This window comes from Anolis carolinensis, chromosome 4 (assembly GCF_035594765.1).
Source record: "Anolis carolinensis isolate JA03-04 chromosome 4, rAnoCar3.1.pri, whole genome shotgun sequence".
Classification (NCBI taxonomy): domain Eukaryota; kingdom Metazoa; phylum Chordata; class Lepidosauria; order Squamata; family Dactyloidae; genus Anolis; species Anolis carolinensis.
The window spans coordinates 110,578,357-110,597,923 of NC_085844.1; the positions used below are offsets into that span (position 1 = coordinate 110,578,357).

The 19,567-nt window shown below is 39.3% G+C and overlaps 1 long non-coding RNA gene across 1 annotated transcript in view; it reads left to right on the plus strand.

The window, feature by feature from the left end:
- Positions 1-11,435: 11,435 nt before the first annotated feature.
- Positions 11,436-19,567, plus strand: part of LOC103279392 (uncharacterized) — a 62,583-nt gene continuing 54,451 nt past the window's right edge. The window contains exon 1 of the long non-coding RNA XR_506750.2: positions 11,436-12,880. This is a non-coding gene — a long non-coding RNA (uncharacterized LOC103279392). The remainder of the gene's footprint in view (positions 12,881-19,567) is intronic.

A 19,567-nucleotide genomic window follows, 5' to 3' on the forward strand; every position in this document is an offset into this window, starting at 1 on the left:
AGGACTTTCAAGAAGATGCAGCTCTTCAGGATCTTGGCATAATTGCTTCCCTCAATGTGACCACTGACTAGGACAGCATCATTTCCTAGAGTCTGATCTCCCTAGAAAACATGTTGTCTGAAGTTCCTGGCTGAAAAAGTAGCTTTTATTGACCAAATTGGGAAATAATAAAACCAGCCACAACAATTGGATTGTGAAAATAAGCAAATCTGCTCTATTTATTATTAAATCTTCTTCAGAGTTGCAAATGGCAGAAAACCTGAGCTCCAGGACTAACTGGAAGATGCTGCTTAGAGAATGATTGAAGGAATCAAGGGATTACTTTGTCAAACAGCTCACCATTCAAATATATCAGTTAGAATAGTGAATATATTAATAAAATTGTGAGTAGATGTAAACATTCAACTAAAAGATAGCATGTACTCAAGTTTTCATCTCATCTTAAACTCAGAGAATTATTTATTTGAAGTGCAACACATTTTAAGATGATATCCCCTCTACCTGCACTCATGAGAATCTCCATTTATATGTCTGAAAACTGACACTGTGTCACTTTTGATTTTTATTAATATAAATCAGCTTAATTGAGGAAATAGCAAATCAACTATGGTAATAGGTTTAACTACACAATCCATTTGTAATTTTAAGGATAGTCAATCTGTTAATTAAATATTAATTGATTATTAAAAGCAAATTTAAGTTTCAACAGCTGTTAAATGGGTTTGTTTTACATAAAACCAATCCCCACTGAATAAGCATCTCAGCCATCTGTTGGTATTTACTATCTCTCTTTAGAATACATACCACCTGTCTTGTTAGCCCTTTAACAGATTGATAATCTAGCAGCATTGTCATCTAGTCAATGAGTTTAATGGTTGAGTGATGGGAGGTCAGGTTTTGGTCTTTCCTGAACTATACATCTCTGACTTTGGGCTGCTGTTAATATAGAACCTAGAAATAATGTCCATGTTTTTTTCTTAACATACATCTATGGGCCAAAAATTCAATAGTGACATCTCAATATGATAATGTAGGTGGCTAAAGTTTTGTTCTGTTTTGGTTTTTGATATGTATGCAGTGTACATTTTCATATAGTTTTCACTAAGCATGTGCAATCCCTCTGAAAGAAGGACAATTTTCTAATTTTTTCCACTCTACATCATTGATTTTATCATGTTAAAGTGAATGCATATGAAGAAGAAATCCTTTTATATCCATGGAGTCTCTTCACATTTTAATCTAATGATTTTATCTTATATTGCTGCTATAGCCCCCCCCCCATCTTTGAAGTTGACTGAATTGCATTGGTGGTTGTTTGATATTATTACTGTTGTATAAACCTTTGTTTTAACTTCTGTTTTATCATCTTCTTGTGTTTTAAACTGTGTATATTGTTAATGTATTTGCGCTGTTACTTTTGTAACATTGTGAGCCGCCCCGAGTCCCCACGGGGAGATGGTGGTGGGGTATAAATAAAGTATTATTATTATTATTATTATTATTATTATTATTATTATTATTATTATTCACTTGCATGTAATTACTGATTTCTTTTTCTATATTCTGGCTTACAGGGTCAGACTCAACAGATAGAGCAGGGGTCCCTTCCACACAACTGAATAATATCCCACATTATCTGCTTTGATTTCGGTTATAGGCAGAATGGACTCAGATAACCAAATTCTAAGCAGATATTGTGGATTATCTGCCTTGATATTCTGTGTTATAAAGCTGTGTGGAAAGGCCCAGACTCTCCTCTTCAGACATGTTCCTTTGAGTGGGTGGAAATGATTATAGAAGGAGTAAGGCTAGCATGCTCCCTCCCCTGAGGTGCAATGGAAGCCTGGATTAGGTAAAACGTTAAACATAGTTAACCATATGTAAATTAGGAAATGTTTCCTCATTAATCAGGTTGTAGGACTAATACAGAGATGGGAGAAATCAGTATTACCGTTAGTCATTACTAGGAAAATCCAATTTCAATCAAGCATTCTTTTTTTAAAAAAAAAATTAACCAGACCTGTTGCTCAAATGCTATGAATTAAATTCAACAGTTAATCAAAAGAGAGGTTCAGGCATGTAGATGACATTATAACTTGCTTAAAAAATCAATTCATGAAAACACAATCCTTCATATTTTGTTATAACAATGTTTGGTTTCATGCAAAGACTGATAGTGGGAGCTTGGAGGACAGGGATGATTCAAGACAGATATCTGTTCTTTGATTTTGCAAAATTTTATGGCTAACAGCTGAATGTCTGACTAGTTAGGAAAGGTGAACAGAATCAGTTTTCAATTTCTTCTACTAAATCTCCTTACTGACTTACCAGTCAGGTCTATTGCAACATGGGCATTCTCAGCCATGTGGTGGGGCTGCTTCTCCCCAGGCTCCTTTGTACTTTTGCATGATCCTGGCAAACTTATTTGTCACAACTAATCAGGGTGAACCACTTAGCTTACTCTGACTGGCTACCAAGAGTGGACCTGAGGGAAAATGTCTTCACTCAGGTCTTCCTGCTGGTCATAAATCCCAGCATGTCTCCTTCCCCAGCTCAGTTGCTTTTGAGCTCTCCTTTCCCTCACACTTTTTTGTGTTTGTTATTGCACTGTTCTGTATTTATGCCTTAATCACAACTTGAGGGAAGTTGGCATTTGAAGTTGTTGGCAGGGTGCTGGATGACTGGTGGATGATTTCCACCACTGTGCCTCTCTCCCTAGGTGTGATGCCTCATGGGCCTTGTAGTCCTGTGCCTAGTGTCACTGTGGTAGATGAGGATGAAAACATGGGGTTTTCTCCGGATCAACAGCCAGAGTCTTTCCAGATGCCTGATGTTCTTGTCCAAGAACCAATTAAAACTGACCTTGACCAACGCTCACCTCCCTTCGCTAGAAAGCAATCCTTCTCGGCAGATAGGGGAGTGAAAGAGAGAATTCGCAGGAGTGCCCGAATTGCTGCCAAGCAAGAGACTGATTAGCCATGTTTCCCCTGGGAAAATCCAGAGAGTCTCACACCTGCAAGTTGGGTTTCGTTCCCTGTTCTCTAGGGAAAGAGAACGCTGGACGCCCGTTTGGCGGGAAACGAGACCCAGATAAAAGTATCGGGCTCTGTTGATTCTTGGTGGAGACAACAGCTCAGCTTCAGGAGTGAATTCCATGTTTCCAGCCTAGTGTGTACTTTGCTAAGTCCGCAATCCAGTTTCCTTGCCTCGCCTGTTCAAGTATCCAAGAATTGCCTTGCTTTGTTCTCAGCCACGGATTTTGTTCTTAGAATCAAGTTTTTGGACTACCTTGCCTTGTTTTGAACCACGGACCTTGTTTCCAAGATCCAAGCCTTATTCCCAGCCTTCTTGTGGATTTACCTTGTGCCTTGAAAGACTTTGGAAAATTCCCCACACTATTGCCTGACAATAGTGTGTGTTTCGGTTATTGGATTTTACCTTTGAACTCTAATATCATTTATTGGACAAACTATTCCTGGACTATTTTAGGCCTCATTTGAAAGGTCTGTTTCTGGACTATATTCTCTACTTGCTTTTATCCTTCTTATATATTTCCTTAATAAAGATATTAGATAGTTTTATTGGCCTCCGTGTTTGGTTCTTGGAGCTCCGCTGCCCTGGTGTGTGACACTAGGTCACTTTTTGCTATTCAGTGGAGATTTGTTCTCCCCCGTATAAAAAGCAAAAGTAAACAAATACTCAGTCCCATGTATGATTATCTATAATGTAGTGGAGAAGTGATGGAGAGTAGTGGTGTGCAGTAAACTGGTTGTCCCATTTGATGATACATTGGAGGACAGGAAATAAAAGAAGTATACATAAAATGCACAGTCCTGATTCACCTCATGACTCTTAACTCTCTATACACAAGAATTCATTCAGCTCTCTCTCTCTCTCTCTCTCTCTCTATATATATATATATATACACACACACACACACACACACACACACACACACATCTATTGTCTCTTGGTGCATGAGAGTTCACAACAACTATACAGATACAGAGGATTGTCTCTCAGCTCTTCTGCATGCAAAGCTTGTACCCTACCACTAGGATGTAATCCTTCTTATGTGAACAGCTGCCCCCCCCCTCTTTAAAACACAGTGATGGACAAATGACATACTTTATCACATCAAAAAAGGCTGTTATAACATTTGTAAAATATGGGCTTTGACAACTTCAGTTTTTGAAGCATGGAAGAGGAAGAAGTTTGACAGCAAATAGATGCAAGGTATGAGACATTAATATCCTAACCTGCTCTTTAACTATTTATTTATGGAAGACACTTCACTGTCAAATTTCTAATTCTGTGTTGATACCACTGTGGAAATTTGCATTAAATGACATTTTGATTAGAGTGCTCAAATCTGTGCACCTTTAAAACTTTGCCATTTATTGTGTATGCAAAGTCTTCCAGGGAAATGTCCCATTTCCATCTCCCTCTGGAATCCTTGAAGATCAGCTAGGAATATTGGTGGGTTTTTACTTCATCCAAATTCTAATCAGGTACAAGAAATGCTAATTATAAAAACTGTATTATATGCCAGCTGCTTAGTCTTTATGATTTGCTGCTGGAGTGATAGGAGAAGCTGTAGGGTCATCTTTGCTTTTTGATGTAGTTTCTGGTCTGAAATCCACAAATTATCTGTCTGCTGCTCATTTGCTACAGAGAAAATAGCACAGTTTTAACAGTAACAAATAGACTGGTAACTTCAAGTGAAATAAATAGGGCATATTCATACAAAACAAGGTCAAAGCATACAGATTTGATGCTCTTACTGTTCATATGGGAAGATATCCCAGATGGCAATGCTGAGAAACAGTGTTATGATCTTAGCATACCATAGTCAGATGAATTCAAACTCAAGATTGCAAGCAATGGGTGCTATGGGTAAAAAAATGTTTTGATGATTTCCCTGGATAGAAGTCTATTAAAATTGGTTTGGTGCACACACATAGACTAAACAAATGTGGAGGGTAGAGACAGAGCTTATTTAAATCTTGGCAGCCTTCACATGGGCCTTCTTTGAATTTGCATGACCACCATCCTGCTCTCAGTGCAGCCTGACTTTATCTGGTTGCTTATTGGATCCAAGTAGATCATGCCCATCTCTTTGGTGGAGATCACTAACCCCATACTGTTTCTGGAGTACTGGGGAATTGCCTTCAAGGTAGATTCTTTAAATAGACTGCAGTGACAGACAACTTGAAGTCAGTGCATACCTTGGCACCCTTTGAGTGAAAAGTGGGGTTCTGATATGGTCTCCTTGAATTCTGGGACTTGGTAGCTGGGAAGAAACCTGACTTTTGAGCTGACATGGGGTTTGCTCTCCCTTTTTGAATTCTATAGCTTGTGCACAGGATGGGGGTGAAAGTTCTCTAAGTCTGTCTTACAAAATATGACCATCTGGAGTTAGCAACCCAGAAGACTGGATTTTTTTTTTGCCCAAGAGAAGACTGAAGAGGTATGTTGCAGGTAGACACCTGCCCCAATGGAGACCCCAACTAAGTTGCTCCTCTTCGCTAACACATTTTCAAGCTTGTAAACTTAAATAGTACATAGATCAAATCAGGTTGCTCTTATTTCATCCAATTTCATATGTCTGGTCTTGTTATTTCAGGATTAGTTATTAAGAGACATCCACCTAACACATGCTTTGGGGCAGCTGCTGTCTCCTTTGTGATTTGCCTGGTTTCTTCAGTATCTGGGATTCTGCTTTTCCCCAAATTTAATTACTTCTTGTTCATAGCTCCATGTCTAATTGTTGATTTCTTTTTGTTGTGTGAGGGTGTATCAGGGACCACACACTACTATCCTCCTCTCCTGATGCTTCTGCCAAGCTAGGAAAGCTGTAAACTGCTGTGCTGATCAGTGATGAGAAGAATCCTGGCCGATATGCAATTGATCTGCCACTCTGCAACTGAGAAAAATTGATAATTCAGCAGCCAGGGGTGAAGCACAGGTATAAAAATTAGGCTCTGTCCAGGGAAGTGAAAACAGTGGTAGACAAAAGCAGACAGACTGGGGAGAGAATGCTGGATTTGGCTTAGTCTGGAAAAACTGCTACAGGAGGAGGAAATGGCAGTGAAATAAAGGAGATCCATCAGTCTACACAGGAGGTAAATGGAAGGAAGAAGGAAGGAGTGAAAGGCCCCTGAAACCATAAGAAATAACTCGAGGTCTCTGTTTGGCTACTCAGGCTACTAGTGGATGGTTATCTAGGACTAGATTCTGCATAGACCTTCTTCTCCTGGCTTGATCATGTGGAAACTTGGGTATAGAGGACACCCTGATCATGGCCCTTCCTTTTAGATTTTGCTTCATTACTAAACATTAGAGATTGAGGGGGTATGTTATCCCATTCCCCATGGAGGAGGAAATGTTACACAGAGGTATGGTGTTCTAAAATCAATTCCATTCTATTTCTCATTTGCTTTCTGACATCAGTAATAAGCGTTATTTTCAATAATTTAATCAATAATTCCATGGAAACGGAAAATTTTAAAAAAATGTGCATGCATGTGTGTGTATGTGTGCAGCAGCACCATTACTGTACTTGCAAGGAGGAGGATGCTTTGCTTCAGGGAAAGATATGTGCTTGATGATCTCCATGGATAAAGGCAAAAGGTTGTTGGTGTGGTGCACCAATGTGCTGCAAATGATAAGGGTAGAGTCAGAGGTTCAACATTTTGACCTCAAGTGTAATGTGAATTTTTTTGGTCATTTCAGGGGTGGGGAGACATTTTCCCCTCTTTGCCTGTTGTTTTTTTTTTGTTCTGAATCCTACCACATACAGTATCTAGGGGACTTCAGCAATTGCCTATGGGCAGTGCCTATAAATCAGCTTTAACTGGCAGGTAGTGTGGGGAAGAAGCTTTTGGGTTCACCTTGGTACCTTTTGGTAAAGGATAGTGCGCTGAAGTGGTCATTTTAGATTGTTGGACCTAGGAGGTGGGAAAAGCATCTATGCTTGAGGCCGTGGATAGATAGATATTAGAAATGTGCAATCCATTACAAAAATGGTTCAAAAGTCATTATAAAAGGAGAGTGGCACTTTATTTCTAAAGTGTTTCCTAAGTATGCTTAGTGAAAATTTCATTACTATAATAATAATGATAATGATAATGATAATGATAATAATTTTATTCTTATACCCAGCCCCATCTCCCTGAAGGGACTCAGGGCGGCTTACATGGGGCCAAGCCCGGTCACGACAATATAAAAACAAGCAGTAAAACAAATCAAATCAAACAACAATAAAACAAATTATAAAAACACATACAATACATCATGATAAAATCAGGGATAAGATCTGTAGGAAACTGGGCTAAAGTGCTAATTATGTTGATATCATCAGGGGGGAGTGGTTATCCAAAGTGTCATAGCCATCAAAAGTGCTAGGAGAGGTGTACAAACGGGATTATTAGTGAAAGGCAACTGGTCAATCTTACTAGATTAATTTTCAAAGGCCTGCTGGAATAGCCATGTTTTTAGGCTCTTTCGAAAGGAGAGAAGGGTGGGGGCCTGCCTAATCTCCTTAGGGAGCAAGTTCCAGAGCCAGGGGGCCACAACAGGGAAGGCCCTCTCCCTCGTCCCCACCAACCGCAACTGTGACGGTGGTGGGAGCGAGAGGAGGGCCTCCCCCAACGAGCAAAGAGATCATGCAGGTTCATTGGGGGAAATGCGGTCACGAAGGTAGGTGGGTCCCAAACCATTTAGGCCTTTGTAGGTAATGACCTGCACCTTGAATTGAGATTAACAAAATTATAATGAGAGTAACAAAAATTACTATTTCATAACAGTAATTGTGCATGCACATAATTACTATAATTGGGAAAACATTAGGGGCTCTTTTCCTCATTTTTAAAGCAATTGGAGTGAAACTTGCTACAATGGTAGAACACATTTACCATTGTTAGCCCACAAAATTTCAGAATGTTTCACTTATCCACTAACTTCTGGGAAATTTTCAATGTTTTTATAAGCAACATTTAAAAAAAACAAACAAACCGTAATCTATCTACTTGGAATTTATATGCAATGCCCAAGAAAACTATCCCCAGAAATTTCAGAAAGATTCACACATCTACAGATTTTGGGGGATTTTTAAAAGTTTAGACAAAACCAATTTAATTTATCTCCCAAAAAAATGACAACAGTAATCCCCTTGAATGCCTGTCTTTATGACACACAACTACATAACTTCAATTTGCCACAGATATATACTATTACTTACTTACTTAAGCCCTCTTTGCAGATTCAATAATTTTATTTATTATTACTAGATTGACTTTAAACAGCTGGTGCCATGGGGGTTTTCAGATGCTGAGAACTGCATTCTGGGAAATGTAGTTTAAGGCAGGGCCTTTTGCATTCTCTGTCACAGGGGGCCTCGCTGTTTCAAACTACAGTTTTAAGAATACTGTTCTCATTATCACACCAATTAACTTTGCTAATTTTGTCCACAGTGCCTTCCTTATGGTGATCGGGCCAAAGAGAAAGGATTGGTTTTTTTAAACACTTTATGTTCTTGTGGCTTTACCAACGTTGCTTAATCCTTATACTGAAAATTAAATTGACCGAGGGAGGCATCCAATTGTTACAGAATCTTAACAAAAATTACTGGAGAGTGTTTCATTTCTGAAATTTTCCCCATATTTCCTGCATGTTTCTAATATCGATTTGTATGCTCAAATTTAATACATTTGATCTGAAAAATTAATTAGAAATGGAATTATACACATCCCTAATAGATACATATAAATGTGGCAATGAATGTGATAGAATTTTGAGAGAAAGCATTGTAGGACTTGACTGAAAACAGATTCATCCATCCCTGTCTATTTATGTTTAATGACACAATCATGAAATGATGCTGCCTCCTTAAAACCTAGTAGTCTTCCAGAGTTTCTATGCACATTTGTTTGGTACTCATTAAGATCTGCACTTTTACATCTTTGACAAGGGTATTCATTTTAAGAGATGCATTTGCAATGAATGACAACCAATTTGAAGATACAGCATACATATAAATGATTACAAAAGTGGATTTTTCTGAAGGAGATCTACCATACTGATTGTATTTCATGATAATCCTAGAGGCAGAAATATTTTAGTAGATAACTGCTTAACATTAGTGGGGGTGATATTAACTGTAAACTAATTTAGTTTCTATTATGTAGATTTCATTGTATTTTATTTTTTTCTATGTGTAGAAATTCTAAATAGCTTACAATCAGAGAAAACTAGCATTTGATTGAGAATGCTGTTTCCCAAGACAAGTAAATGCACTATAAATCAATTAAATCACTTCATAGTTGGAAGTTTTTTGCAGTCAGATGAAAGTCATAAATTTATCTTGTATATATAATTTCTCAAAATTGCAATTACAGCTTAGTAAACAGAATCGAATTTTTGTTTAGACTACTGTGTCATTGTAGCTCTGTAATTGTTGAGTTGTAAATCAACTTTGTTAGAGTCATGTTGTGTTTAAGTTCATTGTCCTCCCGGGTAGAGACCTAATTTTTTCAATCAGGGGTTGTCTACACTAACTTTAAGACACAAAGTGAACCAGAAGTCACTCCTGGAAATCCAAATGACATCTAGTCTTTAATGTAGAGTAAACTAGCCTTGCGGCAGTTTAGTCCCACATTAAGTAAAGCCAGAGAATGTACCAGAGTTTTCTTGAAACTTTGGAGTAGCTCTGCAGATCAGGTAGTGTGTGGACAGCACACTAGCTCCAATGCATCTTGTCTGTTGTGCACAAGGGTCAGTGCTACCATCTCTTATGGGAAAGGATTAAGGCTGTGTCACCCTTGCCATGGCAGGGGATAGCTACAGATCTCCAGAGAGCTCCTGAACATCAGCAAATGTACCCACGCAACCAGGGAGAAAGAAGATCAGCAATGGTAACTAGTAATGTCTAGGAGCTCTTCCATATGACTGAAAGACTTAGAAAACATTTAGAGGACTTTTTGAACTTCCACCATGAAATAAAGAGACCAGATACAGGAAACTTGTTCTAATGGTCTAACTCCTGACCCCTTTATTTATTTAAAATTTCTGGAATAACCTGTAAAAATATAACTCTTGGATTATCATCTAGTAAGAACTGTCCCTTGGCCAGGTGTCACTCCCTCTAACCACTTCCTAGGACATATGAACATCATAGATTCCAGAGGCCACCCATAATTCTTTGGCTGCACCTCTCAGCCAATCTTCACTGGAAGGCTATTTTGAGGGGATTCCCTCCCAAACCTCAGAATTTTTCAAGAGTGAGAACCCTCATTCTAGCCCCAAGGGTAGCCCCCTTTGGGAACCCCCCAAAATTCATGAATGTTATGGAAGTCAACCTTTAATCCCCTAAAGGGGATAGCACAGTGCCACCTATGTCACCTTTACCATGTTATGTAAACCTTATTATTACACCAAGTTGAAACTGTATGGAATAGGCAACCAGAAGAATACTTTAAGGGGGAAAATCCTACCTGGCCTTTATGTGATAAGTTTATATGCACACTGTCCTTAGGGTGGAATGGTGGGTCACTGGAACTCAGAAGGGGTGGCATGGTCTTAAATGGGCTGTTGATTCACACATCATCACATGATTGGGGCCAGTGAAGCTAACTGGCCCCAACTAACTCTGGTCTTCACCATGGGACATTCAATACTCTCCCTTCCCTAGTGAACCTAAGGCTTCATCTGTTGGCTGCACAAAAATGTTCTTTTACTATATCATCCACATGACAGTTCACTCAACATTTTAAAATGCTAGACATAGCTCAGGAGATTATATTAAATGGGGTATGTTATGCTTTGAGTCAACCACAAATGAGGTGACTTCACTATCCATCAATTGTTGTTTCTTTTAAAGTTGCATGTTAGATTCTAGAATGTAGAATCATAGAATCATAGAATAGTAGAGTTGGAAGAGACCTCATGGGCCATCCAGTCCAACCCCCTGCTAAGAAGCAGGAAATCGCATTCAAAACACCCCCGACAGATGGCCATCCAGCCTCTGCTTAAAAGCCTCCAAAGAAGGAGCCTCCACCACGGCCTGGGGGAGAGAGTTCCACTGTCGAACAGCTCTCACAGTGAGGAAGTTCTTCCTGATGTTCAGGTGGAATCTCCTTTCCTGTAACCAAGTGTTTATTGTTTGAAGAATGATTATGAAGTCATTCTTGGGGAACCTCAGCCTATCATAGGCACCAACTCGTAATTATTCTTCAGCATACTTTTCTGAATTTTGTGACGAAGATTTCAGTTTTAAAAGAATTGTACATTTTAGGTAGGAACCCCAGTGGCGAAGTGTGTTAAAGCACTGAGCTGCTGAACTTGCAGACCGAAAGGTCACAGGTTCAAATCACGGGAGTGGAGTGAGCGTCCGCTGTTAACTCTAGCTTCTGCCAAACTAGAAGTTTGAAAACATGCCAATGTGAATAGATCAATAGGTACCGCTCCTGCGGGAAGGTAATGGCACTCCATGCAGTCATGCCGGCCACATGACCTTGGAGGTGTCTACGGACAACGCCGACTCTTCGGCTTAGAAATGGAGATGAGCACCAACCCCCAGAGTCAGACATGACTGGACTTAACGTCAGAGGAAAATCTTTATCTTTACCTACATTTTAGGATCAAACACATTCTATAAAATGAATGTTGACATAAGTTAGATAGATGTATAAAATGTGTATTTTGTGATACAAAATATTTTCAATATATATAAAAATATGAAAATAATTATTTTTATAGAAATGCTTTACAGTTGCACACTAAGGGAGAAATAAAATGAAACTGACTTATTGATTCTATGGTTTAAACCTTTGTTGTTTTATAACCATAAAGCTATCTCATGTCAGACCATGCTTAGCAAAGCTAATATTGATACTTTAGCAGATATATCTCATTATCAGGTGCTATGTGACATGATTTCACTATTTGTTCTTGTTTATAGAATAGTTTTTGTGCATGTGTATTGATGGGGAACATTGAATGTCTGGAATCAGGAAAGGTTTCTGATTATGTTGTTGATCCTGCACTGCCTTATGTAGAATCCAAGATATTCTATGTACCATATTTCCAAGCTCTTTATATATGGAAGATACCAGGCTTGTGCAATATGGGTAAACCATGAGCCATTTCGTATCCCAGCTTTAGGCAGGGGTTCCAATCAGTTTTTGGAAGCCTCCCGAATACAGAAGGGCAGATATCTGTTTTTGCACTGGGGATGCTGAAAGATCCATTTTGGAATGGTCTATTATAGAAGGAGGCTTTCCAGGCTCCCCTTCCCATCATTTTAGGCACTTAAGCTGTTTGTTTCTATTCTAGAGGAGAGGTGTTTGGCTGCTGACAGGCACACGTCCTATAAGGAGGCCTCTTACCTGTTTCTTCTCTAGAGGAGAGGCACTTAGCAGCATGTGGGTGTGGGCTTTAAGGGGGCTTCTTGTTTTCTACTCTAGAGGAGAGGCACTCAGCTGCAGACAGGTGCACACACTTTAAGGAGGCTGCACCTGATAATGGGATACATCTGCTCAAGTATCAATATTAGCTTTACTAAGCATAGTTTGACATAAGATAGCTTTATGGTTATAAAATAACAATGGTTTAAACCATAGAATATTCTAAAGGAGAGACATTTGGCTGCAGGCAGACACGTGCTTTAAGGAGGCTTCTAGTTTGGAGCTGTTTTTCTACTCTAGAGGAGAGGTGCTCAGCTGCAGACAGGCATGTGTGCTTTAAGGAAGCTTCTTGTTCTTAAAGCTCTAGAGGAGAGGTGCAGCTGCAGAAGAGGCAGGTTCACATTCTTTCTCTCAACAGCACCAGCACACCACACAGCTTTCCAAGAGGCATTTAAGGAGGTCCAGGAAAGGAAGAGGTAGGACATGTAGCTCAGTAGGTTGTAGCTGGACAACCATAAAAAGCCACTCTGTTTTCAGTGCCTGCAATTTATTTTCTGCTTGCCAATTTTGTTTCCTTAAAGCTGTTTCTACTTCTACTCTAGAAGAGAGGTAGACTTTTCTTTTTGTTTGCTGGGATTGCTTTTAATTATTATTATCTTTTAGAAGTATTTTCTGAGGAAGGGAAGGAGAAAAAGAAGGTAAAAGGGTGGCTCTCATCTCCAAGCCCCCAAGCGCATGCATGCATACCCCATCCACATCCCTCAGGTCCCCAACTCCCAGTCAGTTCCACTAAATAAGAGTCAGGAAAATAAAGGAAAATCAAAAAGATTCAACTGTAATGCCGAATAGGGGAGGATGAGCCAAGTTCGGCTCCTGCTTATTTTCATGTTGGGTGAGTTTTAGTACCAGGAGGGCCTTTACCATTATAGGTTCCTGAAGTACTGAAGGTACTGAAGGAAACAGGAAACGATATCCACGCACAACCCTAGAAGATACTAGGGAAGGGCTTATATAGCCCCAAAATCTTAGCATGTCCCCAATGTATTCTGATTTACATCTATGTGTCTACTCAGGCTTCGTTCTTCTGTCAAAAATAAAAATGAGATGAAAATATGAAAAGCAAATTAATTGGGGAGGATTTGAAACTTTAAAAAAGTCACACTAGGTGTAATTTGACATCTGCCAAGATTCTTAAAAAAACAATGTAAAATGTACAAACCATACTCATTATTAAAATGTGTTAAATTAATGGCACTTTCCCAAGATGCAGATGAGCTGTAATACTTGGATTAATTTTATGTCTGTGTGACATAATGCTGAAATCTGGAACACATTGCTTGTCCCTACCATTTATTCTGTATTTTGAAGTGGATGTTGGAATGTATTTTTAAAATCTAAATATTTTTAAAAATTAATGCACAACTAGTTCTGTCGTATCATAAAATATTTGTGTGCTTGTGTGTATATATATAATTGGAGTCCTGGATCCTGGAACACCATGCATGAGTGAAAACCATGTAATTCTAACTGACATAACTTGAAGACTGTCATTTATTTTCCTTCAGTCGATTTGTATTTAACTAACTGTCCTTCATTTCCTCCATAAGAATACATTAGTATTAGTTCTAATGTATCACTCTTGACATCAATTCACCTTGAGTAGTGGAAGGAGGGAAAGGAACAAATGAAAGAACAACAGGAAACTTGCAAAGCACCCACAATATTATGGGCAAACAGTGATGCAATATAAGTTTTGTGCCTTGAAAACATCCCTCTTGCATTCAGAGCAATTTGGAACTGGTCTGATTATTTTTTTTCTTATTTTGCTTTAACTGGATATTCAAAAATGGGAACAAGTTTTGGTCTTTATCAGATATGGACAAAATCTGGGGCAATTCTAATTCCTAAGGAAGAGATTATAACTGCCAGATTACAAGCAATTGACCACAGTATGTGTAGGGGGGATGTAATGTTAAGGTATTTCTTTACAAATGGAACTGTGTGTACATATGTGTACTGTTTGAGTGGGTTTATTCTTGACAAAAATGGAAGGGATAGATAGGGTGGGTTGCTTCTTATAAGATAGTCAGTGCTGCCTGGTTTCAGAAGAAGTGATACAGGACAAGTCCTTACTTGTTAGCACAACTGTTTGTACTACAAGCAGTCTCCGAGTTACAAATATTCGACTTACAAACAACTCATAGAAGAGAGTGAGGCAATAGGAAGTGAGAGAAATCTACCCCTAGAAAAGGAGATTTGTACCTGAAAGAGTTATCATGGGGAAAACGTATCTCAATTGAAGATTTCTCACCAATCCTTGTTTCCACAACAAGCCAATTTTTTTTTCAAAATCCAATTATCACAGCAACAGAATGTGAGATGAAATCATACACACACACACATATATGGCTTGCATGGATGGGTTTTCAAAAAATGTCTTTGGCTGGTCCGGTTGGTTTGTTTGGTTCAGAGGCAGCCAGCCCCACTCATTGGTCTCTTGCTTTCCATCCAGATCTAGCCTCAATACGATACGGGTGGATTTCAGTCACGTTTAGGGCTAGGTAGGGACTCCCCACTGAGGACCCCCTCTTTCCTAACCCATATCAATATGGAGCAAGGAGTTTTATTCAGGGTGGTGTCTTCATTATAGGTTGTTACTGGCAGGAAAGAAGTGGAGTAGTCATCCGGGTTCACTTTGGTATCCACCTTTGGTGAAGAGATGGTCTAAATTCTTTGGCTTGTGGACTGGGAAAGAGACTCCCCTTGGGATTGGTCAGGGTAGTGGTGGGTAGATATCTCTGGTAAGGTTTTGTGGCTTTTAAGAGAATGCCCTGGGTTGACTCTTTGGTTATGACTGCCTGGGTGAGTAACCCATGAAGAGTAACCCTTGGAGCTAGGTGTTCACCCAGGGGTGTGCTGAAGAGGTGATCATGGGTTGATACCTGTACCTTGGCAAATTACCCACATCAGATTGCTTGCCCCAAATAGTGAATTGCTCAGGAAATGTCTAACAAACATTTAGGTCAATAAATGGTCCTTTACCCCATCCATATATCAGTCTCTGGTCTCAATATTTCACAGTGGAGGCTCAGTGATTAGCCACCCTTTTATAAAACGTCCTCTTAGGTGAAAAAGTGGGTCTGTCTGCCACTCAATTCCCTTTCTTGCTCAAACTTTTCTCAAAATTAAAAGTTGTTATTTCTCTTTACATTTCAGAATCACAAATACCACTCTAATGGAATCCTGTTTAAGTTAATTTATAGAAACTTTGTTGAGAAGCAAAATGACAATGAAGCAATCTTCTTCTTCTTCTTCTTCTTCTTCTTCTTATTATTATTATTATTATTATTATTATTATTATTATTATTATCATCCCACTTTTTCTCTCCATACAGAGACTCAAAGTGGCTCACAACTAAAAGCATTACAATACAGCTTAAAATAAACAAATATACAAACAATGAAACAGTATTAAACGTCAATATTAATTCAGGTTAAAACCATATAAGCTTTTAAAATCACAGCAGCCCCTGACAATCTTAAAAACCTTCTTCCTTAAAAGTTTGCCTGAATAAAAAAAAGGTTTTAACTTGCTGCCAGAAGGGCAGCAGGGAGGGGACCATTCTGGTTTCCCTGGGTAGGGAGTCCCAGAGTTGAGGGGCAGCCACCGAGAAAGCCCTCTCTCTTGTTCCCACCAAACCAGCTTGAGATGGAGGTGGATCCAAGAGAAGGACCTTTCCTGAAGATCTCAGGTCCTGGGCAGGTTCATACAAGGAGATGCAGTTGGCCAAATAGCCTGGACCTGAACCATCTAGGGCTTTAAAGGTCATAACCAACACTGAATTGTGCCCAGTAACAGACTGGCAGCCACTAGAGCTGATGCAACAGGGGGTTGTCCGCTCCCTGTAGCCAGCCCCGGTTCACAACCTGGCTGCAGCTCTTTGAACAAGATGAAGTTTCTGAGCACTCTTCCTAGGCATACCCATGTAGAACGCGTTACAGTAATCCTGACGGATTGTAACTAAGGCAGGTACCACCATGGCCAGATCCGGCTTCTCAAGGAACAGGCACAGTTGGCACACACATTTTAATTGTGCAAAGGCCCGCCTGGACACCACCAAAACTTGGGCTTCCAGATTCAGCATGGAGTCCAGGAGGACTCCCAAACTGTGGACCAGTGTCTTCAGGGGGAGTATGACCCCATCCAGCACAGACTGGATCCCTATTCCCTGATCTGCTTTACGATTGACCAGGAGTACCTCTCTCTTGTCTAGATTAAGTTTCAATTTGTTTGCCCTCATCTAGTCCATTACTGATGACAGACACTGGTTTAGGGTCAAGACAGCTTCCTTGGCTTTAGGTGGAAAGGAGTAGTAGAGTTGGACATCATTTGCATATAGGTGGCACCGAACTCCAAACCTCTGGCTGATCTCGCCCAATGGTTTCATGTATATGTCAAACAGCATGGAAGACAGCAGAAAACCCTGAGGAACCCACAGGTCAACAGTTGGGTGTTTGAACACTTCTGGGTACGGCCTTCCAGGAAGGACCGGAGCCACTGTAAAACAGTGAATCCCAGTCTCATCCCAGCGAGACGACCCATCAAAAGTCTCAAAAGTATCAAAAGTTTCTTAGAGATCCAGGAGAACCAACAGGAACACACACACCCTGTCTAGGTTTCTACAGGGGTCATTTACCAAGGCAGCCAAAGATGTCTTTCTTCCATAGCTAGGCCTGAAATTGATCTAGATAATCCATATCATCCAGAAATAATCCAGAGTTGGGAGGTCACCACACACTCCAAGGCCTTACTCAGAAAGGGGACACTAATCGATAATTTTGGTTTTTGGGTATCATCCAAATCTGTTATACATTCCTAATAAGCATGAAAATAACTTCCAGTCACAGATGAGGGATGATTTGATTTGATTTGCATGTTGATAAGAGTATGAAACATAAACTTTCAAAAACACTGTATTAACTGGAACTCAGTCACACTTTAACTGGAACCCTAGTCACACTTGCCAGAGTATTTCAAGGCGTTTGAAAGAAAATGTGCACAAAAATTAAGATTACTGGGGCCAGGGGCCTATACCACATGGCCAAATGTTTGATGTGATCTAGGCCACGAAGACTGGAGCCACGCATCACCCTAACATTGTTATCCATCTCTACTCTGTAGAGTATAGTACAGATTGAGTATCTCTTATCTGGAATCTCAAAGTATTCCATTTTTTAAAAAAAAAATGTCCACATGGATGGCTGATATTATGACATCTTTCTTTATAATTGTTCAGTGTACACAAACATTGTTTCATGCATACAATGTTGTGTATTAAATTCCCTTCATGATATGTATATAAGATATATGTGAAACATACATGAATTTTGTATTTAGGTCTCAATTCCATCTCCAAGATATCTCATTATGTATGCACAAGTATTTCAAAATCCAAAAGAATCTGGTCCCAAACATTTTGGATAAAGGATAAACAATCTGTATACTGAAGTCATATCCGTTCATGAAAAGTTTGCTTGAAGAGCAGCATTCTTTCTAATAGTTTGGAATATCTACCACATTTGGTTACAGCATGTCCCACTTCTCTTTTCTGTTTGCCACACAGATATAGAGGCTGATAGGATAATAATTCACTTTAAAAAGAACAGAGCTCCAAAATATTTTCTCTCTCAGATGCCTTTGATTAAGAAAGAAAAGGTGCAACATTTTGCAAACCAAATTAGAATGATCTGTTATATAATAATAGCTCATCCACCTTTCAATTAAGCTATAATTAAGCAAGTAGTATTAAGATATCCAAATCACAGGGGGACCAGCAAACAAAATCTTTGCTTTGTACTTTGGTAAGCAAATACCAGTCTTACTTATTTATTAACCTTCATTTTTAATGCATATCTCTAGCACTACTTGTAATGTTGTGCTATATTTAGGGAAATAGCAGGAATGTATGAAGATATCAGTACAATGAGAAATTCATGAGGTGCCAGCTCTTTTATAAATATAGAACTCCAGTAATTAGCATCGAGGGAAAAGCCATAGAAATTCTCCAGACACTTCTTGGGATTCAAAATTAACTGAGTTAAAGCTGATGATCCTTGTCATAAATTAATATATTGGGGAGTTGGAATGTGGCTGTCTGGGGACCAAGATGTGCTTTAAACTTCAGCATAATATTTAACTAAATAGACAGTTGGTCACTGTGGATCACAGATGGCAAAACAAAAGATATCACTGTTACATAAATATGTATTTGGTAGCTTGTCCAGAAAATAATTCTAGGATGTGCTTCCAATTCTTGTAAAGTAATTGAATCTAAAACCATCTATTTTGCAGCCATTTCAATATCTATAATATTTATTCAACATGAGGGGATATTTATTGGTTATTTACTTGGTAAAATTGTTATTGTAACCACAGTCATTACTGGGAGTATTAACACATTTGGAAAAGTGAATGGAATACTAGAGATGTAAATCGCTTAAGTATTTTGTTGTTAACATACACACATCAATCATTTCCAATGTTTTCTTCCTACTAGCTGGGACAACAATAATTTTGTGGCTTTTTCACAGTAATTTTTAAAATTAAAATACTATTTGCAAAATAATAATAACAACAATAAAAAGCAAATGGTATTCTGCCCAAATTGTGGGAGTCTTCAAAAAGACTCATTCTTGCATGTACTTTTTTAAACCAAAAAAAAAAAAAAGCCCAAATGTGAAAAATCATATGGTAGCTGACCAGTTTCTAAAATGATGCATCTCCTGAATGTTGCGGGTGCCTCGTGCGACATCAGCAAAGGTATCCAGGAGACCAAGATGAAAGTTGGGAGATCAACTCTCTCCTGGAGCCTCCGGTGGCCTAGGCGATAAAAGCCTTGTGAGTTGAAGGTTGGGTTACTGACCTGAAGGCTGCCAGGTTTGAATCCCACCCGGGGAGAGTGCGGATGAGCTCCCTCTATCAGCTCCAGCTCCATGCGGGGACATGAGAGAAGCCTCCCACAAGGATGGTAAAACATCAAAACATCTGGGCGTCCCCTGGGCAACGTCCTTGCAGACGGCCAATTCTCTCACTCCAGAAACAACTCCGGTTGCTCCTGATACGAACAAAAAAAACCTCTCTCCTTCTTTCTGGTCACATGGGC